Consider the following 23,445-nt stretch of genomic DNA (forward strand, 5'->3'; position numbering starts at 1 on the left):
CGCTCCCGGAGCGGGCGCAGGTGAGACAGGGGCGGCCGGGCCCCGGACTCTGGGCCTCTTCCCCTCTCGCTCGGTCTCTTATCACCCTCCGTGCTGGCTTCCGTTCCGTGGGTGCTCGGCCCCGGAGACCCCCGCCGGGCCAGAGCCCGAGCCTGAGTCGGAGCGCGTCCTGGTCCCCTCGCCCTGCGGAGGCAGGCGCCTTGTCAGCAGTGACCTTGAGCGGGCACCAGGAGGCGGGCGGGGCGGGCCGGGGTGGGCGCCCGCGGACCCGGCGCCTCCGGGCGCGGGAAGGGGGCGCGCCTGGCGCCTACCGCGCGTAAACTTTCCGGGCTCGGAGCAACCCCGGAACTGGGGGGCTTCCAGGGAGCTAGAACCCCCAACTCCGTCTTCCCCATCTGGCTCCGACTCCTCCACCTGCCTTCTCCTCTGAATTGGGGCCCCCACTTTCTCCTGGCTCTGGTTCCTACAGGCTGAAGACCCATTTAGAGATGTGGATTTTGACCCTGGACTGGGGGCTTTTTCCTTCGCCAAGGGTGGTTTCCAGTTCCTCAGAGCAGAGGTACTGGAGGACCCTCTACCAAGTGCTCTCGGCACCGCTCGCCTTGCCTTTTCCTGGCACCTCCGCCCTCCCCCACAGCTCTTTTACAAGCATGTACCCTACTTGGTGACCCAGGAGCTGGGAAGCTCCACAATTAATCGACCTCGTAGCTGCAGCGTGATTTTTCAGCCCAGGGGCAAAGGCTCCTTCAGAAAGTGAGCTTGGGTCCCTTATAGTGGACCAGTATGTTCCTGGGCACTTAGACTCACCCAAGGCCTTTTGACGGCCACCTGCCCTGTCGCCTCAGAAAGAAGGGATAATCTGGCCTTCCCGATCTGTTAGCCCTAGAAACACAGCCTCCTAGAACATTAGCCTTGAAAAAGGGGCATGAGGCCCAGAGAGGGTGAGCCAGTCTCAAGGTCACACAGCAAGGGAGGAGTGAGAACTAGCCTTTCTTATAACGGATTAGGGTAGATGGAGAGGACTCCTGTTTGGTTCCTTCCCCTGAGGGATTGGGGCTCTGGGACACTTTGTCTCTTACTAGCTGTACGACCTCCCACAAGTCACTGCCCCTCTCTGATTCGTTTTCCCCATGTGTAAGATGGGGGTAGCTACTTCATACGGCCGTTCTGATGGGTGAATGAGTTAATATTCGTCAAGTTCTAACTAGTATCCTACTGCATGGTCTGTGTCCAAAAACATTTTGGCTACCAGCTTATAAAATTTCCGTTCTGGGCCTGGAAGGGAAGACAGGATTAATCATTCCCCACCATCGTCTTTCTGCTTATGGCACCTAGATTAGTTGAGTTTCTCCCAGTGGCTAGGTGGGGGGGGGGGGGAGCAGTACCTGCGGGAACCCTCAGCACATGCACCTTTATATATAATGTTTGGTGGAGACAGGTGTCCCAGCACCCTCAGGAGCCTGCGGGACCCACGCTGGGCTGTGGTTTCCTGTTGCTGCCATGGAGAAACCAATACCTGATTTCTAACTGGGAAATGAAGACGGGGCCCAGCTGCGGTCCTGGAAAGAGACCCCCTCTCTATATAGGCTGGTGAGAGCATCATCTTCACCTCCTCCATCCGACCTGCTCTTCTCCCTACTTCTGTGAGATGTCATTCCTTCCCCCAGAGGTACTACTGGCAACAGAAGGGACTGGGGGTGGGGGCTCATTCATTCACTCACCAAGCCTTGATTATTGTCTCCTCTGAGTCAAGAGGTACTTGGAGATACAGCAAGACCAACTGTAGCTAGTAGTAACAAAGCTCCTACCAGGTGCCAGGCACTTACTATGCACTAGGAACACATTCATTTCTTTGACAATTTTTTATTAGGTGCCTCAAATGTGCTAAGCACTGTTTAGTGTGGCAGGGACATATCGGTATGTAAAACAGACCCAGTCACAACTGTCTAGGCTGGCTGTATAATTGTAATCCTGACTGAGATACTTTCAAGGGTGAGACAGGTCATTAGTAATGATAACACCAGAACCACAAGCTGAAACCAGGATGCTCCATCCAAACTGGGCTGCATGGCAACCCTGTAACCTCATGAAGTTTATATACCAGTGACTGGGGAGGACTGTGAATATTTTTTGATCAATTACTTTTTTTCCAAGCTCTGTGGTAAGCACTTTTAGGGTAACATCTGATTTCACCCTCACAATGCTATGAAGCAGGTGTCACCATTTGCACGGGGCTGGTTAGTAGTAGAACTGGGACCACCTCCACCTGCAAGGCCACACTGCCTCCTCAAAGAGGGGTGAGACCCGGAGTCTAGGGTTCTCACGCTCTCTCTCAAAGAGGCCCACAAAGGACTGTTAGGCAGTAGCACAAATGGTGTGGCACAATAGCTATGCAGTGGGGACAGATAGGGAGACACAATCTATCTGGAAAAATCAGAGGCTGCTTCCTAGAGGAGAAGACCTCTAAGGTGGACCTTGAAACATAAGTTAGGAGTGGATTGTGGATATGGGGGGAAGAGAGGACATTTCAGGCCTAGATTGCTAAGGCTTGGCTATGTGGACCCCAAACCAGGTCCAGATCCAATTGTAATGGAACAAAAGTTATGAGCCAGCAGAAATTACATCTAAGCCTGGTGCTATGGCACCCGATAGGTTCTAAATTTTAGAAAGATGTTCTGAAGATTGGACTATCATGTGGGTGGAGAGCAAGGCTAGAATTTGTTGTGCAGAATTTCTCTTTAACAAGAATTTTCTATAACCCAATCTATACTCTGGACTGCCTGCAAAGTCATGGAAATCATTTTGCTACTGGGAGTAGGTGAGCATCATTGCAGAAGAGTTTTACTAGCATCTGTAACAGCAAAACAGTTCACCAAGTAAACTGATTGCCAACAAGAGAAATATTAACCTACTTAAGGGAGACAGTTTTTAGTAGCATCGTTTGCAAATCAGAAATATGCTCACTGTAAATTAAATCTTTTCTTATTGTTAAATCGTGTACCAGAAACTCTTAACTTCCTCCTCGCTCCTCTCCTTTTCGTGTCTCCTCTGTTGCCATATAAATCTGGCACAGAGCAATAAAACTGCATTTCTTTAGTAACATTTTATTTCTCAGACTTTTCATTAATTCGGACTGTCCTCCTTTCCTGCCTCCCCAGTTCAGTGGAATTATTCAAGCATTGTAGGTACCTAAAAATTTGAATCTGGTAACAGAGAACCAAAAAAGGGGTTAACTATTGGGGACTTAGGGTTGGAAAATCAGCCTAGAGAGATTTGGGAAGCAGAAAAAAAAAAAATGATGGAGAGAAGGGAAGGAGGCGGGAGCTGGTTTTGTGGGCATGGAGCCTGTGCTGAGAGGGCGTCCCCGCTGGACTAACTACTCTGTAGTCAACATATTCCAATTCTTAGTGATTTTTGAATGTGGGAGGGGGCTCGCGTTTTCATTTTGTTCTGGGTACCACAAAGTATGTAGCTGATCTTGGGAAGGAGGGAGGGAGAAAGAAGGGGGAGAAGAAGGGGAAGAACTATGGCAGACCAGAGAGAAAAGAAACTCATTTTTTAAAAAGCCCCTGCCAGATGCTTTTCTGTGTCTGTCTATTTTCGTCTTCATGGTAATCCTCTCAGGTAGGTGGTATTATCGCTTGCTTTAAAATGTAGGTTTTATTATTATTACAGTGTGGTGAAGCCACCAGCTCAGGAGATGACTGCCTTGAAAAGATAGTTCATTACGGTTTCCAAGAGGAGGGGACATGCCGTGCCACATGTGCAGGGAAACTCTTGGAAGCAGCAGGATCAGTGAGGAGGAGGAGTGAGGAGTGAGAGGGAAACTGGGGGCAAAAATGGTTATTGTGGTTTCTGGGGGGCAGGAACAGGTGAGTCCGGGGAAGCAGGTTTTTGATTGGCTAGCTGAAAGACTGTCAGCAGGCTCCGGTGCATAGAGCCTGGCCCTAGTAGTCAGGTACCTGGCCCTGGGGTGATCAAGGCAGGGGGATAGTGGCCTAGAGGGCAAGAGCTCCATAAAGAAAGTGGTTGGGAGTGTGAACTCTGGCTTGGTTGGTTTGCACATGAAATGTGTGCTCGCCATCTCCAGGGATGGCCTAACCCTAGGAGCAGCAGTCCTTCCCAGCTTAGTAGGGCCCACAGATGTCAAAGCATCAACTACATGAAGGATTGTGCGGGTTGAATGGTGTATGCTAACCAGGAGTTCTGGAAAATGGTACCTGGTGCATAAGTGGCCCCCAGAAATAGCTCTCTAAGCTACATTCCTCCTCCAGCAATTTGAGGAACAAATGAATGGCAGTTGAGAAGTGGAATATAAATTTTCTCCCTACTATAATTGAGGCAAAGTTGGAAGTTGTGGCTTGATTAGGTTGTGGGTCCTAACTTGTGGTTAGGTTGAGGGTCCAGCGGGAGTCTGCTATCAGACACTCCTACCTCCCCAGGAAGAAAACCACGTGGAGGGCCTGTCTAGGTAAGGCTTCAGGTAAGGAACACACAGGGAGGATTAGGTTCCCCCACCCACCCACCCAGGAGGGCAATGGAGCTGATCATGCTCTGTCCTTCCCAAGTGGACCCGTAAGATAAAACATCCCACCTTCCAGAAGTGGGGCAGGGAAAGGCGGTAGTGCTCTGCTGGATGTTCCTTCTCCAGGAAAGGGACAGTGAAGGGTGCTGGGGGACCAGGAATGCTTGTGCTGAAGTTTGTGAACGCCTTCCCTCAATCATACCTAACAAGCTTGGAAGGCAGGTGTGGTGGCTGACGCCTATAATCCTAGTGCTCTGGGAAACCGAGACAGGTGGATTCCCTGAGCTCAGGAGTTTGAGACCAGCCTCAAGAGCGAGATCCCGTCTCTACTAAAAACAGAAAAACTTCCCAGGTGTTGTGGCAGGTGCCTGTAGTCTCAGCTACTCAAAGGCTGAGGCAAGAGGATCCCTGGAGCCCAGGAGTTTGAGGTTGCTATGAGCTATGATGCCACAGCACTCTACCCAGGGTGACAGAGTGAGACTGTCTCAATAAATAAATACATAAATAAATAATAAAACAAAACACAAAAACATGGAAGCTTTGGGTCATGAGGAGAGGTGCCCCAAAGCTCCCTCAGATTTTTCAGAGCCCACTGTGACCCAAGAAACAAGAAGTAGGGTGGGCTGTAGGGAGACAATGAACATGCCTCAGCTAATCTCATCGCAGAGTGAGGAGAAGACCCATAGTCCTAGGAGAATGAACGTGGAACTGAGAGGCAAAGCTTCCTCATTTCTTCCAGCACAGCTCAGGTGCTGTAAATATTGTAGCGTCGTCATATAGCATGTAGCCAGGATTCTGGGTAGATGGATGACCTTGTTCCTTATTTAAAAATCAAAAGGATGGATTTAGGAAAATGACCATGTCCTGCCCTGGGCTCAGCCCAGGCAAGTGGTCGTGGGAGTAGGTGAGCATGGCACAGAGCCGGCAGAGGAGTTTAGGGTGTCTGTGTGCAGGGATAAGAGTTCAAGTGTGTCTGTGCTTGCTTGATGCTGCGTCTTCTTTATATCATTCTGCCTGGTAATGAGTCGTAATGAGTCAGTACTTTCTAATTGTGTCTCTGTGATCTTAGGTAAGAGTCTGCGGCTGTCTCCATTTCCTCATCTGTTAAAAAAAGGGTGCTATCTCATGAATACTTTTGTGAGGAATGACAAGAGCTAAGACAGGCAAAGTTTCTTCGAAGAGTGGCTGGCATGCAGTAAGCACTGTGTGGATGTCAGCTATTACTCTTACTATAATCATCGCCCTGGAATTGACAGATCCCTTTAATGTGTATTTTTATCTTTTTATCTTCACAGCAAGTCTATGAGGTGGCTGGATAAATATTACCTTCCTTTTCGCATAAGGGTGTTACTCCTTGATGAAGCCAGATCCCAAACCCAGTCCACGGTTTCTAGTTCCAAGCTGGTCTCACCACTGTGATGGCCACTCTGGGCAGTTGGAAAGCTGGTGGGATGAAGACATTGCTATCAGATACTTTCAGGGTTCTGGAGGCTGGGAGGTTGGAAAGCAAGGCCCCGATAAAGGGAGGTTGCAAGAAGAAACGGATTGCCCCAAAAGGCAATTATCTGTTGCTTGGTTGTTGTTATGCTTCTTAGAAGCTAGGACTAACTGGGTATTTTCTTTAAAAACAAACAAACAAACAAAAAACCTTCATCCTCTGACTCTGGCACATAGTCGGTGGTTCTAAATGATATGCTGGATGAATGGATTTCTTATAAAATGCAAATAGGTACTCCCCCCAAAACAACCATGGCAACAATCATAAGAATAAAACTCTGGGATCTAAAAGCAGAGTATGAATGTTTTGACTCAATAACTAGGAAAACGACATGAAGGTTATGTTGACCAGTTTGATGAGAGTATTTCAAAATGTATATGAAAACAGCACACTGTATCCCATGATTGCATTAATGTACACAGTTATGCTATAAGAAATTTAAAAAAAGATAGAGAGAAAAAAAAACATTGTGATGAAGCCACCTTGCCTAATACTTGTCCAGTATTTCACAGAAACTCAAGCTGTCAACTTATGATCAACTTGAAAAATCTGCTTTAGATATGAGTTGAGGAAAACCATTGAGATGACCATCTACCACTCATAATGTTGAACTGAACAAGCCATGGAGGGTGAAGGTATAAAGAGGGTATAACCTGTAGGGGCATATAAGAGGGACATTGTGTGAGAACTGGCCTTCTAAGACAGACACCAAGTTGAACAGAATCTCCCAAACACTGCTATGAAGAGTAGGTAAGAGGGAGAGGCCAGGAAAGTTCTACTTTTCCAGCAAATCACGGAGAATTCATCTCCCTTACTGTCTTTTCCTCTTCCTCTCTTCCTTATCTTCCTGTTCTTTTTAATATAGTAACCTGGTTAGTCATTAGTGTGATAGGAATAGCTTCAGCTCCTTACTCTCTAGCCATGTGATCAATGGAACTTGCTTGCCTCTTTTATAATTAGTAGTAGCTGTATGTCTTGCTTTGGCCAGTGGCCATTGGGAAGAAGTGACGTGTCATTTCTGGGTAGAAGCTTTAATAACCAGCCTACTGTGTTTCACTTTCCCCCCTTTTCTCCCTTGGCAATGGAGTCAACATGGACATGGAACCTCCCTGTGTCTGGTTCTCCAAGCATGACAAAAATTAGAGCCCACAGCCAACCCATGATGACATGTAGCATCAGTGAGAAGTAAGCCTTTGTTTTAAGCCTCTGCATATTGGGCTTATTTGTTACCGCAGCATAACCTGACACATTCTAATTAATACACTTAGGGAGTAGGCTGAAATAATCGCAACCAGTTTAGAGATGTTTTTGAGTCTTTTAATCCCTTCAAGGGTGATACCAAGCATGTTAGTGTTTGAAGATGTTGTACATATAAGATCAGTGAGAATCACCGCCTGACAAGGTGACAGCCAGTCTCACTAGCATGACGGATGTGGGCTTTTCCAGTTTCACCCTGACCTCATCTCTCCATGCTTTGCCTGGCAAGTCCACAGCATCCTTGAAACAGGCCACCTGCTTGCACGTCTCCAGACCTTTGCTCATGCTCTGCCTAGAATGAAGCATCTTCCCAGGAAATTGTGTCATTTGATGGGAAAAGGGTGACAAGTGCATGGCAGGAGAGCAGAGTGATGGGCTTTTTCTGGGAGGCACAGCAGGCAGAATTAGGACAGAGTGAGATTGCTGTGCAGTGTGAGAGAGTTTGCTGCTGGTAGAGCACAGTACGGAACTTGCCAAGTTAGGTTTCCAGCAGAGGCAGGTACCATGGAGGGTGCCCCAGCTTAGCAGAACTAGAGCAGTCTCTCCAGTCCTGTCTCACACTACTTTCAAAGATCGCCTAAGTAGGTTGATTTTAGCTGTGATGCTACATGCATTTTTTTTCTCTTTTCAAAATAGAAGTGGCTTTCTGTACCTAGTATTAGTCTGCACGTGCTTCTCCAACACACTACCTGAATTATACTAAAGTGCACTACAGTAGTTTATTTAAAATATTTGTGCATTCATGGTTCTAGAGGCTGGGATGTCTGTGAGCAGGAAACTGACATCTTGCAAGGGCCTTCTTCTTGCACCATCCCTCGATAGAAGGTGGAAAGGCAGGAGAGAGCAAGAGGGGGCCGAGCTCACTTTTCTATATAACAAACCCATTCTCAGGATAATGACATCAGTCCATTCGTGGGGGCAAAGCCCTGGTAACCTACTTCTCTCCTTAAGGTCCCACCTTTCAATACTATTGCAGTGGGGATTACATTTCCAACTTCAGGGACGCATTCAAACCGTAGCACCCTCTGATTGTAGAGGTGTTACATAATGGCTATAGAAAATGCAAATGTATTGAAAAATATAAAGAAGAAAGCAAAACTCAAACACCGAAAAACAGAGTTAATCTCCACTGATAGGTTTGTTGAATATCTTCCTAGATATTTCTCTGTAATTTATAGGTAATAGATATTCTAGTTTTTTATGCCTTTTTCTCACTCAGGAATAAAGGATGTACATCTTATGTGTCAATAAATATATCCTGCTACCTTATCTTTTGTAAGTGGATAATTTATTTAATGGCTCCCTTTCTGATGGGCCCTTAGGCTGTGTTCAGAATTTGGTCATTGCAGACAGTGTGATGAATATTTTTATATGTGGACCCCTGAGCACATGTCCAGGCATCTCCTGAAGATTAACTCCTAGAAGTGGAGCACTAAATATGATAGAACTGTTTAGGGTGAAAGAAGAGGTATGATCAGGTAGAGAAATCATTTCTGGCTTAGGGGCAGCTTCCAAAGGGTCTGGCAGAAGAGAGATGAATAGGTTATTGTGCCTGGGCTAGGAGGTTGGAGAGAACCAGGATACAGAGAGGGGAAGAAAGGGAGGAGGAAATGAAAGCTGGTTTTAAGCAAGCCATCCCACAGACAGAGGGTAAGCATGGTGACAGTTGTGATTTACGTGGAGCCAGGCCATCACAAGTGCTCTCATACTCGTGGGCCCAGTGGAGCCTCACCACCACCTTGGGGGAAGGTCTCCATCCCCATGTTACAGAGCAGCAAAGCCAGGCCTGGAGAGGATGTGTCCTTAACTGCAATACGTGGACTCCTCTCCACCTGCAGCCTGTCCTTTGCCTATACCCTGGGCTGGCTCATGCCTCTAGTCTTTGCAGGTGGTACCTTGCCATAGGCCAGCTCTTACTCTTGCAAAGGAAGACTGGGCACATGGGACTTCTTTGTAAAACTTTTTATCACACTCTCCATCTACAACCTCCAGCACTCAAAATAAGGCATAGCTTGTCAGGGCTCAGAGAGGAAGTTCTGCAAGCCATCAGCACGGAATTAACCATCACGCATTGACTGCTGAGCCAGGGAGTCTGCTTTTGGCTTTAGAGAATTGGATTTCCTGACCCAACTGACGTAAGCAATAAAGCCCTAGAGTTGGTTGACCTAAGAGCTCATCCATGAAATCAAAACCTATGGTCTTTTTGTCCTCCTCTGCCATCATCACCTAGAGGGTGATGTTCTATCAGGGAGGAATTTTTTTCCCAGATGCCCACAGCCGACTTCCTCTTGCGTCTCATTGGCTCTAATCAGTTCACATGGCCATGCCTAAACCAATCACAGCCAAGGAAATGAGACAAGTGGGGCTTAGACGGACTACTAGGACTAACCTCTGCCTCAATTGAGGATACAGGTAGAAACTGACACAGTCAAGGCTCTGCCAGCCAGGAAGGAGGAGAGAATGTCCCGTGAGGAGCAGCCCTAGCATTTACTCAACTGTGTACTCACTCTTTCCTCCCCTGCTAGGCAAGGAGCTGTATGAGGACAGAGATGGATGCTTATTCCTTCCCATGTCCTTCAAAGGCTAGCAAGAGCTTGGCCCATGGTGCCTAGTGACAAAAATATTGGCTGAATGAGTGAATAAAATCAGTAGGTGTTTCTCCATCAAGTCCTGAGATTTAGGATTCACTGTGCACCTGTCAATTTGGGGAGATGGTTTAGGGACTTCAGGGAGTATAGGAATGGCTTTGTCCTCAGAGGTGTTGGAATGGAGTTGTGCATCTAGTGGAAGAACCTAAGAAAGATTGGACTTGGGACCTGGAACTCTAATGCAGACTATATGTGCCATAGGTGGGGGCCAGAGAAGTAGGAGGAGGCCCCACAGGGATGGGACACCATGATGGACAGAAGTGTGTGTGTGTGGTGGGAGAAAACATTTGTGTCCTTAGACAGTAGATGTGAGCATGACAGAGGCTGAATGAGACTCTTTCTTGAGGGCCTACTATGTTCTGGCTGTTGTCCTCATACTTAATTTAGCTCATCTTTCCTATGTCTCTATGAAGTGGATCCTTCTATCCCCACCTTGTAAACAGGGAAGCTGAGGCTCAGAGGGTGAGATTGCTTCCCCAAAGTTGCACAGCCAGGAAGTGGAGGGGTCTGGCTTGGAATACAGATCTATTCTGCAAAGTTGGCTCCCTTCTGCAAAGGGGCTGTGACGGCCACTGAGGGCCCGGCTAAGACCCACAAGTAGTAGAGTGACAGGGAAAGGGGAGCCTGGAAACATAAAGAAGGCCTAGGAAGGGCTTGGCTCAGTGAAAATGTAGGGGGGAACAGCCCAATGGGAGAGGTGTTTATAATGGGATTCAGGGTGTGCTTGAGAAGCCCTGGTCATTGGCATCAAATCTGACTTCAGACCCCAGCTCTGCCATTGAATAGCTGTGTGACCTTGAGTAAAACACCTCCCTTCACCGTACCTCTATTTCTCTGTCTATAAACTGATGATAATAATTAAATGTGTACCCCGTTCCCAGCATAAAATAAGAATTTAGTAAATAATTCCTATCATGGACGTTGTGGCTGTTGTTTTAGACCTTGGCGGTAGCCGGATCTGGAGGTGACTCCTTGGTGTAGGGGTCCTGGACTCGCATTCTTCCTTGGTTACCGCCTCCTCATTCTCCCTGCCTTCCTTCCTTCCAGTTTGGTTTTCCATTCTTCACTTGTAAAATTAGAGGGTTGGGTCAGATGACGGGCTAGCGTCATGCCCTCCCCAAACTCTGCACTGTGTAAGGTGGGATCGGGAGGCTGCAGTGAGTAAAGGGATCAGAACCAAGTGTCCAAGCTGCCTTTGTTCTGGGGAAGCAAAGGAAGGCCAAGGATGAGGCTGAGCACCAGCAAGGACCCGGCAGGTGTGCACATCTCTCGCTGGGCAATTTGGAGGTGGGCACAGAGGTGAGCGCCTAAAACCAAATGAGGCAGAAGCCGGCTGAGAACATCTGTGTCTGAGGACGGCCCTCATTGTGGGAGAAGCAGAGAGTGAAGAATCAATCACAGCTCGTCCTGATGTTTAATACCTGGGGGCAGGGCTTTGAAGACTGTGTTCAAAGACTGAGATCGAATTTCTCCAAAGTTTGCAGGAATACTGCAATTATGCCACAGAACATGTCTATGAAATCCCCTTGAAATCTATTTTTGGGCACTAGGTTTTATAACCAGAGTCAGAAATTGAGTGGAAGTGTGTGGGAGGCTGACCCTGGACAGTTTCCATGTTGGAGAGGAGGGGAAAGAGTATTTTTATCTGCAAACACGGTGTCTTCTAGGGTGAGGCTGGGGAGGAGGCAGTTTCACCACTTTGCCTTTCTCACCCACTGTCATGTTAAGATGGGAACTGTCTTTGACAGAAGTGGTTCAAGTTCCTTACGCAGAGTGGGTGGCTGGGGGCTGGGGATTGAGCTGGGAAACTTATGTGGGACTTTTTAATGTTAGAACCAAGATATCTGAAACCGAATTTGCCAGAGACTCTTTCAGATCTGTCTTGTGGGGTGTCACAGTGCTCAGGGAGCTTCGTCTGGCTGGAGATTTCCTCCTACAGACAAACTCCTCCAAGCTCCGTGTCTTAAAGCATGTGTTGTCACTGACAAATGTACAGGTCAGCTAAGTGGTTCTGTAGTCCCAGCAGGGTTCCCTCGCTTGCTGTAGGTCAGGCAGGCGGTTCTGTCCGTGGTCTACTGTAGTCCGGCAGGTGGTTCTGTGGGCTGTCCCACATGTTTGGGTGTTGTCTGCTCTAGAGTGATCTCAGCTAGGGAGGCTCGTCTCTGCTCTTTGTAGGATTTCATCCTCCAGTACCTAGCCTGGGTTTGTCCGGGTGGCAGTGGCAGACTTGAAATGAAAGAAAGAGATGATAGGGAAAGAAAGAAAGCCTGAGTTCCCAGAAACACAGTCATACTCTCAGGACCCGGGCCCAGAACTGGCACAGTATCACTTCCAGGGCATTATTCTGGCCTCAGCATGTCACAGTGTCATTCACCATTTAAGGAGCAAGGAAGTAGACCTCCTTTTTTGATCACAAGGCACCACAGAATCACTCTGGAAGGGGCTTGGGTATAAGCAGGCCTTTGACAAGATGCCTCCAATTTGCACAGCTGCCAGCATTTATGTTGGCCTCTAGCACTGTCATGGTAGGTGGTTGTCCCTCCCCAAAGCCTTTCTGATGCTCAGAATCCTCTGGATGTACAAAGTGTTTTCCAGAAGAGTCTTATCTGAGGACTCATGAAAATCTATGTCCCAGGCTGGGCGCTATGGCTCATGCCCGTAATCCTAGCACTCTGGGAGGCCAAGGCCAGTGGATTGCTTGAGCTCAGGAGTTGAGACCAACCTGAGCAAGAGCAAGACCCTATCTCTAAAAATAGCTGGGTGTTGTGGCAGGCACCTGTAGTCCCAGCTACTGGGGAGGTTGAGGCAAGAGGATCGCTTGAGCCCAAGAGTTTGAGGTTGCTGTGAGCTATGATGCCACACCACTCTACCAACCTCAAACTCTTGGGCTTAAGTGATTCTCTTACCTCAGCCTCCCCAGTAGCTGCGACGACAGGTGCTGGCCACAACGGGCTATTTTTGTTGTAGTTGTCGTTGTTTTGGTAGGCCTGGGCCGGGTTCGAACCCACCAGCCCAGGTGTACATGGCTGGCGCCCTAGCCACTGAGCTACAAGCGCTGAGCCCATTTCTTGGTTTGGACATGGTACTCTATCCAAGATGCTAATTTTGGAGGAGGCTGGAGAGAGGAAGGTATGTGGCTTCCCTGAACATTTTCTTGCAACCTCCTGTGAATATTTTAAAATAAAAAGTCACAAATAAAGACTCTGGCCTTGTAAGTCCAGTACATAGTGTCTGGAACAGAGCCCAGAGAGGCTTCTGCAGAGATGATCACTGAACATCATTTGACATGGAGGCACTGGGAATGTCTTCATCCACCTAATAATCATGTATCAAGTGCCTACTGTGTGCCAGCCACTGTGCCAGGCTCTTGGGGACATAGCCATGAACAAAATCGACCAAGCCCCTGCCCTTGTGGAGTTTGCATTCTAGCAATTATCCCACAAGAGGGAGCTGATTCTACAAGGTAGCCACACTGAGGAATTCCATGCAATGGAAACAAAGAAGTGGGCTGGGTTCATGTCTCTCTGTGCTAACGTGGTTCTATATCTGGAATGTATCACTGTAAGGAAAGAGTAAGAAGCAGAATCAGGAGTTTATTATGCTACTTATTTCAGAAAGAACAAAGACCTACAATGGAATAAAGAAATAGCCAGGCTTTGGCACGCACTTTCCCTGGCCTTAAGCCAATCCACTTCACTAGAATGGAAGGCAGGGGGGTTGTCTTTTTGTTTCTTGTGGTGTCCCCACACCAGAGCAAGGCTAGCACAAAGAAGCCATTCAAATACCTGCTGCAGGAAAGAGTAGCTTGTACCCATTTTACAGGTTGACCAATGGAAGCATAAGGTCCTTAGTGATGGCGTACTGGCTTTACTCCTCCCATAGAGCTGTGAATGGTGGATTGAATACCCATGATCTTGAGGATACCAGAAAATTATGTTCATTAGGGACATATTTTTCCACCCCAACCCCCTCAAGGGTCTTAGGTCTCATTCATCCACTGGCCCTTGGTTGTGGAGTGATTTCACACTTTTGTGTTTTGTGATGCAGTGTTGTCAGGCACACCTGCCTGCACTATCTCATTTAATCTCCCATCAATCCTGCTTGGGGGAAAATGGGCTTTCATATCTCCTTTATCTCATGGAGCCCCTTGTGTAAGTTTGTAGGCATGAGATGATAGATAACTGGAAACTGCAGCACCAGGGCTGCAAGTGAGGACCAGTCACCCCACCACCACCAGGAATCCCCATGCATGCGCAGCGCCTCAGTGCCTCACTTCCACTTCTCTCTGCACCCTGCTGGGCTCTTGGGGTCTGGAGGGCCTGGGTTGAGCATATGGCTTTGGGCATGTGGCTTTGAACCAGGCCCAGTGCTGCCCTCATGAACTTGCACACTAGCGGGGAGGACCAGGAGGTAAGCACCAGGTTTACCTGGTATCACCCTGGGGAGTCTGGGAACCTATATCCCGGAGGTTCACAGTCCACAGGTTGCTATCATGCTTCGCTATCCCCATTAGAGGATCACAAACCATTATTCCTAGTGCCAACCAAGATAATGAAATATGAAGATGCTTTTGGGGTCACCAAGAGAATCACGTCAGACAGGGATCCCCTTCCTGAACGTGTGAATCCAGTATCTGTGATTATGACCTCGACGTGTCCTCTCATCCACTTCCCACCGGGTCCTTGTGAACACTTTTTACCCTGCTGCAGAAAATGTCTGTGAGCCCAGATGACTTGTCTGCAGCCAGCGAGCCTCAGTGCCCACAAAGCAGAAATTAATGACTGATGGTTGGGGAGAAAGGCAGAGAACAGGACAGCAGCTATTTTAGGCTCACTCTGCCAAAGCAGATCCTAATGCCTGCATCTGTGTGTTAACTCTGCCCGCCCTTTGAACAGAAATCAAAATCACGTTAGCTTGGGTTTTATTTGCTTGCCAACTCTTGTAAAAATATGCAGATTTTGAACTAATAAAAATAGAGCCACTTTGAAGATCAATTCTCTCTCTAACTTAATATAATTCATCAAAACCTTCTCCGAGCCAGTCAGTAAAATTGGAATGACCTGAGTGCAAATCCTGGCTTTTCTACTTTCCCTGGGCTTTAGATTTCCCTGGGCTTTAGTTTTCTCAACTGTATAATGGAGATCAGAACTAGTATCGTTGGAAGATTAAGCAAGAGATCATATGGGAATGCTATGATCAGAGGATGGCAAACTCATTCTAACATCACCATCACCTCTCCCTGCCACGACAGCCACCATTCTTTCTAGGAAGAGTACGGTCTCTGGGTCTTAAGGGTTGGGAATGAGCGGCTGTGTGAACATGGCCAGGTTCATTGGGTTGAGACATGGGAGGATGGAAAATCTCCACCCTTCTGCCTCAGCTTCTAGGTCTGGTTCAGAGGAATGGAAATACAACCTTCATGGGTTATTCAGTTTTTCCAGAGCACGTCCTATAAGTGCAGGTCCATGGAGACCCTGGGAATCTCCTGGTGACCTCTGTGCTGGCCTTCAGTGCTAGCCTGAGATCTCCTGGTGACTTCTGTGCTGGCCTTCAGTGATAGCCTAAGATCTCCTGGTGACCTCTGTGCTGGCCTTCAGCGCTAGCCCAAGTGTCATGGAAACTGACCTGTGTTCAGGTGGTGTTTGTTCTCTGACAAGCAGTGGTTTATTTTTCTAGATAAATCTGAGCATTCTTCCCTCCTGGTATTTGACTGTGTCAGGCCTAGAGTGGAGGAGCACTAGCTCCAGAACAGAAGAAGTATATGTGAACCAGGTGGGGACAGAACAGACTGTTGAGGGAAGCCCTACAGGGGAGCTGTCTGGGTGGTGGGTCCAAAGAACCACAGCTGGAACAGCTGAGGAGCCCAGGCCCTTTCCTGGCCAGATGAGGTGACTGCTCTTGGTCCTCCCACAGCTACTGGAGCACAGGGGGCCTGGAAACCAGAGAGGGAGGAGAGGCTTAAAGTAGGGACCCACGTCATGGTACTCATGGCATGATCCATTGTGTGGTTATTTTACAAACGTCTGCGTGTGAAGAGAGATGTAGAGTTTTCTCTATCCCCATATTGCAGACAGGACCCCTGAGGCTCCAAGAAACTAAAGAACCTTCCAGAAGTCACACAGCCTGCAAGTGGCTAGGCCAGAATTCCCCGCCTGCCCAGAGACTGTGCTATTTCTATTCTTATTTTAAAAGAAACATTTCTATTTTGACTTGAAAGCATCTGGTTAGGAAGAACTGGGTACTCTGAGAAGGTTCAGAAAGTGCCTTCCACGCGGACAAACAAGTTGATAGAGGAGAGCCCGGAGGTGCCCGGAGAGCACCTGCCACATGCCGGGCCCCCTGGGAAGTACTTGGGCTTCATCAGCGACTAGGGTGCTTACTGAATAGGTGGTTACAGGTTCAAGTTTTTAAAATTTGAATCTAAGTCTTTTTTCCCCTAAAATCTTTTTTGTTAATTGTTTGGGGTACAAAGATGTAGGTTACCCTGATTGCATTAGTTAGGTAAAGTCCCTCTTATATCATTGTGTGCCACCCCCCAGAGGTGTGCCAGACACTGTAAGCCCCAACCCCCTCCCTCCTAATCTAAGTCTTTTCTGAAACAGGTTTGGGCATCTTGTAATTCATAAACAGGCAAGACTGTGACCTTCCCTGTCGTGAAGAGAATGACTTTCCTCTAGGATCCGATGGTGCCTCCCTTCCCCTCCTTTTCATGAAGGGTTGGTATGCCCAGGCAGGCCCTGTGCCTATTGAGGCTGCTTTTTTATCTCTGGGACAGCTCTGAGAAAAGTGCTCTTTGTCTCTGGCAGCAAACTCATCAAAGGGAGAGAGTCTAGCCTCACTTAAGAGGGACTAGGGCAAGTGGCGACACTTAGAAGCCTCTGTTTCCTCATCTGTGAAATGGAGAGAGTAGCCCCTTTTGAGAGGAGTGATGGAGAGATGAAGATATATTATCTATCTCTATTTCTCTCTAGCCATGTATGATCCGTCTCTCTCTCTCATCAGTCTCCATCGGCACCAGTGAGCACTCAGGGAGGGTCAGCTGGTGAGAGGACAGTGGTTCTCCCTTTCCACAGGACCTGTCTCCAGGGCAGACTGGCTGTTATAGCTCCTGCTGATAATGAAAGCCTTCCTCAGGGACTCCGGGGTCTGTCCATGTCTGTGTCAATTCTGGGTGGAGAACCAAGTTATATAGCTGTGATTTGGCTCCCTCTCTATGCTTTTTCTGTTTTGCCTTTTCAAAATGAAGAATTGAATTTTTTTGTCATGAACAAGAGGGTTGCAGTTTCACTGCCCCCAGAGCCTTTGGGTCTGCTGTGTGGTTTGGGGACAGAATCTGCTATCTGTGGGGGACAGTGCCTTGGCAGTGTTTGGAACAGGCGGTTGACACTCTCCCTTCAGTCTGGGTCTCTCTTCAATACCTCTGCACCCTCTTTCATGTTCTCCCTTCTCCCCATCCTCATTCTGCACCCACTTTGTCACTTGGTGGCAGATGTGTGGCAAATACCTCAGCAGCATGGCGCACACGTTGTGACCAACAAGGCGGGAAGCTAATATCCACCGCGCCCCACCCTGGGCCAAAGCCCATCATCTCAAGTAGTTTCCCAGCAACCAAGTGAGAACCAGTAAGGTAGCTGGTCCACGGTAGGGTTCTCTGGCCCAGGCAAGTTGAGGAGGAAACCAGGAGAACAGTGGGGAGCTTCCCACAGGCTATGGGAAAGGCGGCCCTTTTGTGCTAAAACCAAGGACTTCCTACTCCCTCTGTGTTGAAATGAACTTTCCTCTGTGATGCTGATGCCAGGATGAGGTTTTGTTTCTAATGTTTGTATTTGACAACAGCAAATTGACTCATCTAATGTTTTGTTTTAGTTTTACTGGTGCAGGACATCCTTAAGTCTGAAAAACATTGAGTTAATCTATTTGGAGGGGAGGTATTATCTTATTTAATTTGATTAATAAGTCAGTGAAATATATATCTTTCCCATTGCAGGAATGAAAAAACTGAGGTGCAGAGAGGCAGCTTCCCCAGAGCCCAGAGGGTCAAAGGCAAGTCTGACTTATGCCAGAGCCCTCACTCCCTACCCCGCACCCCAGCCCCGGGCTACTCTAAGCCAGGCTCAGGCTGGTCAGGAGTGATGGACCTAGCAGGATATATTGAGGTCTACACCAGGTAGCATAGAGTTTGTCCTTGCCTAGAACCACAGGAAGGCTCAAGCATTCCTATTAGTTGAATATTGTAAACAAATGGGTTGAAAGCCTTGGATCTTTTGTGTGCAGTTTGACGTGGACCCTCCACTGTCACGGACCTGCCTTCTCCCTAGCTGCACACCAGGTAATGGCAGCATGCCCAGGCGGTTTCCACATCGGTATAGTGAAGACTTTGCCTTTTTCAACGGAGGCGACCCAACATCACTTTGGGCTCCATCCCGTTACGTCTTCACTGCATTTCTACCCTCAGGATTTCCATCTTGTCCATCCCATGTCCAGGGGAAGTCACTGGCTTGAATTTTGGCTCATAAGCACTTTAAGGGTTTTGTAAAATGACTTTGCTGATTTGGCTGCTCTGCAGGCTGTAGGTGGCCCTGGTGAGGGATACACCACGTCTGTGTGGGGGACTGGTCACCTTAAACGTTGTCCCCATCTGAGAGCAAATTTACTTTCTCCATTGGCTTTCTTGGGTGACTCAGGTCATTTGGTGCTAATAGGGACAGATCTATAACTCAGATGGAGTTGGACTGGTTTCTGAGAGTTTTCCCTGCTGCTCGTGAACAGAACAGTAGGAATCAGAGGTGAAAGACCCAAGGAAGAGTGCTGAATAAAGTAAAACATGGCCCTCCTAGTAGGGCTGTGCTCTGCAGAGTCGGCCCATGGTGAGGACGAGTTCTCCTCAGGGGCAGGTGCTTCACCTTGGAATTGGGGTGTGCTTCCTGTAGTTGGCCTTGGCGACCCTCTCCGGGGCTGGGGCTCAGCAGAGAACAGCTAACGTCGGCCAGCTGTAACCAATCCTTATGGTTTTCTGGGACTTTGTGTTTGAGGAGCAACTTCATGTGTGTTGTCTTCTGGGTGTTCCAGTAACCCCATAAGGCAGGTGTGGACTGGCCTCAATTGCAGAAACTGAGGTTAGAGGTGGGAAAGTGAGGAACTGAGGTTTTCACCTATGCATGGAAGCAATATCTGATACCGTCCTCACAGGGATTGTGATGAGAATTTAGTGAATATTTGATATGAACAAAATAATGAAAATGCAGGTACATACAGTAGAACCTCTGCAAGTTGACCACCCAAGAGACTGTAACCGATCAACATACAGAAGTGGTCAATGTAAGGACCTAGGCATGCTGTAGGGATATGTACATGTGGTGCATGTCTGGTCTATGAAAATTAGGCTAATATAATGAGGTGGTCAACATAGGGTGGTGGTCAACCGTGGAAGTTCTATGTGTGTGTATATATACAAAATCAAAACTAGTGTTTGGCACACAGGAGGTATTCAATAAATGTTGCCTATTGGCTGTTATTTTCTAAGGTCACACAGCTAGTAACTAGAAAATGTCTTGCATCCCAGTGGTCCTTTTTATTCCCACCAATTTATTACCTAATTCTTTGTTTTTCCACTAAAATTCAAAAAAATCTTCTTTGAATAAATTCCTCCAAAGTTTTTCCCCAGAAGATTCTAAAGAAAATGATATCGACCTGAAATACATCGGAAATGCATCTCACATTTGATTCATTTTGGAAGAGAAGCATTAAAAACATTCCTTAGCCCACCCAGGTAGTGTAATGGTGCTTGAGCACTTAGGCACTGTGATAAGCATTTTAGGAGGATGATCTGGACTAATCTTCACAGCAGCACTTTGGGAAAGGTACTTGTGTTGTTTCTATTGTACATGCGAGGAAACAGAGGGTTACTTATGAGGAAGCAGAAGGAAGCAGCGACTTAGGGAAGCAGAAGTGAGAGGCAGAACTGCTCCCTAAATCATGCTCTTTAACTCCTAAGGTATACGAGTATTAAGAGGTCTTCCAGGTCAATGCAACTTCTCTATACCACCTCTTTGGCCACGCATGACAAATGCCAGCCCCATACGAGCCACGGCTCTACACTCTCAGTACCCTCTGTGCTTTCAGAAGACGAGCTCCAGCCCCTCCACTGTGCCTCTCTAACATCTTGGGCTCCTCTTGGGCCTGAGTCTTTCCATTTGTAAAATGGACTATTATGTGGCGTCCATACCCACTCCCTCCCCATGGCGTCAGAACTAGCAGCTTCCATGCAGCAAGTCTCATTTCATTTTCTTTTTATTTATCAGAAGGTATGGAAACGACTGTTTAGGAAGTGTTCTCGGCTTACTCGTCTGTGACATGGGGTTGTTGGGAGGATTTAGTGGGAATGTAGCAAGCGCTTAGGACAGTGCCTGGAATAGGAAAAGGGCTTAATAATGGTTCACTTTGAAGGAAGAGGTGGTACTATTCTACTGAGATGCTCATCACAGTTACTCCTGCGTGTCCCAGGGCACAGTGCCTGTCCTCCACGAGCCTCCACTGGCTTGAGGACACGTACAGAGTGACTCATCTCTCAGTGCTTTTCTGTGGGGAATGGTCTGAGCCAGGCTGCCTTTCATCAGAGGGGCATTGACCAACTCTGCTGAAACAAATTGAAGTCTCCACTCTATGTGCCTCACGTGGGGGCGGCCACAAGGTTCTAGGCCAGTGCGAATTGAGAGAGAGAAGCCAAGGACGCATGAAGGAAAGCGAGATGGAACAGGCGTTTTGCAATTTAGCTGGGAGAGGAGAGCAAGTGGCTCATTAAAACAAAGACACCCCTGCCGTGGACGGGTTCATTCGGTTGAAGGTGATGCTTCAAAGTCTTTAGCTTACAAGTCCACACATCCATAAAAAGAAATTTAGTTTTAGAAACGGAAAGCCTTTTCTGTGATGTGAAAAGGAAAAATCTGTGAGAAATGGAGCTAGAGTTCGGGTTGCCAGACATCTGTCCATCAGAAGGGTTCACCCACAGGTCCCTGCCACTGTCACATACGTGTGAGATCATGTCTGTATGTATGTGTGTTCACAGGCACATACACGTGCCCACCACTGGACCACATGGTGCATGGGGCACATTGGGAAATGGCCTCCCTCTGGACAAAAGTGGCCACCTGGCATACTGCTTGGTGGAGAGATGGTAGCCTGGATGTTAGTCCTGTCTTACTTTTTTTTTACCGGGAGTGTGAGTGTGGCCCTGCAGAGGGTGTGTATGCACGCGTGTGCACACGCACACACACACACTTTCTCAGGGGATGAGGAGACCTTTACCTGAGGTCTGACAATCTCAGTGAAGTGGACGCCCTGAGCCAGCGTCACCACCAAATGCCCAGCACTACTAGCTTCCAAGAGTCATTTCCACAAAACCCACAGCTTCACACTGCTTGTTCAGTTGCCTTCTTGGAGATAACCTGTTTTGTTCCGTGCCTCTTCACGGCCTGTCTGATCCCAGTGAGCACGCTTATTGGTTTGACTTCATAGTACAATTTTATCCCTTCAATTGGATACCTGCTTTTGCTGGAAAACAAGCCTCCAGCCTTTGCCACTTACAGAGCACCTCATTTGATCCTCACGGCCTGAGGACTGGACCGTGGGGAAGGAGCACCCCCCATTTTTCAGGAGAGGAAATGGTCTCTAAGAGAAGAATCTCAGAGAAGGACAGTCTCGGGGGTGATCTGGATTTAGATTGGAGTGTCTGCCGACTACACCTGGTCTTGTGTGACTTCACAGCTCAGTTTAGCTTCTGGTGAATTCCCTTGAAAATGTGAACCTTCATCACCTCTCAGGCTTAGCTTGTCTTCCCCTGTCTCCTCTGACCTGAACCCCCATCGGGACCAACTGTCTTCCTTGTTGAATTAACCAATTAATTGATGAATCATTTGAGGGTGATATTTAATGGAACTCTGACAGTTGCTGGTGACCAGATCACAACACAGAGTAGTTTAAACAAAAAATGAATTTACTGGGTCACATAACTTTAAAGCACAAGGGTGAGAGAGTCAGGCACAGCTGAATCCAGAGGCCTGATTCGTAGTCCTAGGACTCAGTTTTTCTCTCCTCTCTGCTTTGCTGCACTTGCTTCATTCTCAAGTTCTTTCCTTGGCATGGATCTGATGGCCACTAGTTGTCCTGGAGCTAGTGTGGTTCTTATGGCCAGTTCCCAAACTAAGACAAAGGTCAGTCTTTTCCCTCCCCTGTCCATAAAGCAAATCTTGTGAAAGGACTTGGGATAGGCCCAGCTTAGGTCATGAGCTCTCCCCTTGGAGCAATCACTGAGGACAAAGGGAATGTGCTACCAAGATTGGCCAGATCTGGGTCACTTGGCTGCCCCTGAGACCTGAGGGCAATGAGGGCATGAGATTGACAGCTTTGCCCAAGCCCCATTGGGCAAGGCAGGAACCATTCTCCAATGGAGAGGCGCTCACTGCAAGAGCACGTGAGGTTTCTGGAAAGAGCAAAGTGTCAGTAGGACAGTCCAATAAAGATGATAATTTGAACAATATGGCTTTGGGTCAAAAATGAAATAAACAAAAGAACGAGGCTGTTTTCTTGAATGACTTACCAGTAATCTAGAGGACCATGTTGGCAGTGATATTTTCACTGATAGCAGCCTAGAAAGAATGACCTTTCATCTCCTGGGGACTGCCCTGACAGGCAGAGAATCTTAACGTTGGAGTTGTTATCCCATTGCCTTGTTCCCCTGGCCCCCATTCTCCATAAAGAAATGAGCCCATGAACTCAGCAGAATTCAAGCATATTGCCCCTGTTCCCACCTTCCCCGCCCAAGAGGAAGCTTTCCCATATCACAATTCATTAACAATGTCATGCCTCACCTTCCTGTGCTTCTTTCTCTAACTCATACGAGGGATTCCAGGGTGCGGTTACAAACCCAATCCCTGTGGTTTAACTTCTCGGATCCACAGTTTCCTCATTGGTAAAGTAGAACTAATAATAGTACCTACCTGGCAGGGGTAGCAGAGGTATAACCGAGGTGACGTGCACCACAGTAAGGACTCAGTGGGCATCTGTGTGATCATAATTAAAAACCACATTTGTTTTATGCCTCCATCTTTTATCAAACTGCATGGAGAGGGCTAACATGCGCACAGCACTTTACCATCTATGGGAGTAGTGTGTGCACGCCCTAAGTGGTTGGCCTTCCCTTCCAATCCTTGTGCCCCAATTACAGAGCTGCTTTGGTGGCCCCTGCCGTACCTGAGCTCGTCCTGGCAGAAGCCAGCAGGATCACAGCGAGGCCTTTCACCCCTAGCCATTGGTTTATCAAATGCTCACCAGGCACCTGTTGTGGGCCAGGCTGGACTGGGTATAGAGGGCTTGGAAGGGGTCGTGTTTCTCCTGGATTCATTCACCCAGCCCCTCACCCAGACCTACTTCTGCCCTGCTTAGTTCTAGCACTCAAATTCCACAAGAACCTCACACACACGCACCAGATCTATACTCTTCATAGGCCGCCCTGCCTTCCA

The sequence above is a fragment of the Otolemur garnettii genome, unplaced genomic scaffold (genome assembly GCF_000181295.1).
Source record: "Otolemur garnettii isolate 467f Iridium unplaced genomic scaffold, OtoGar3 scaffold00015, whole genome shotgun sequence".
In the NCBI taxonomy this organism is placed as follows: domain Eukaryota; kingdom Metazoa; phylum Chordata; class Mammalia; order Primates; family Galagidae; genus Otolemur; species Otolemur garnettii.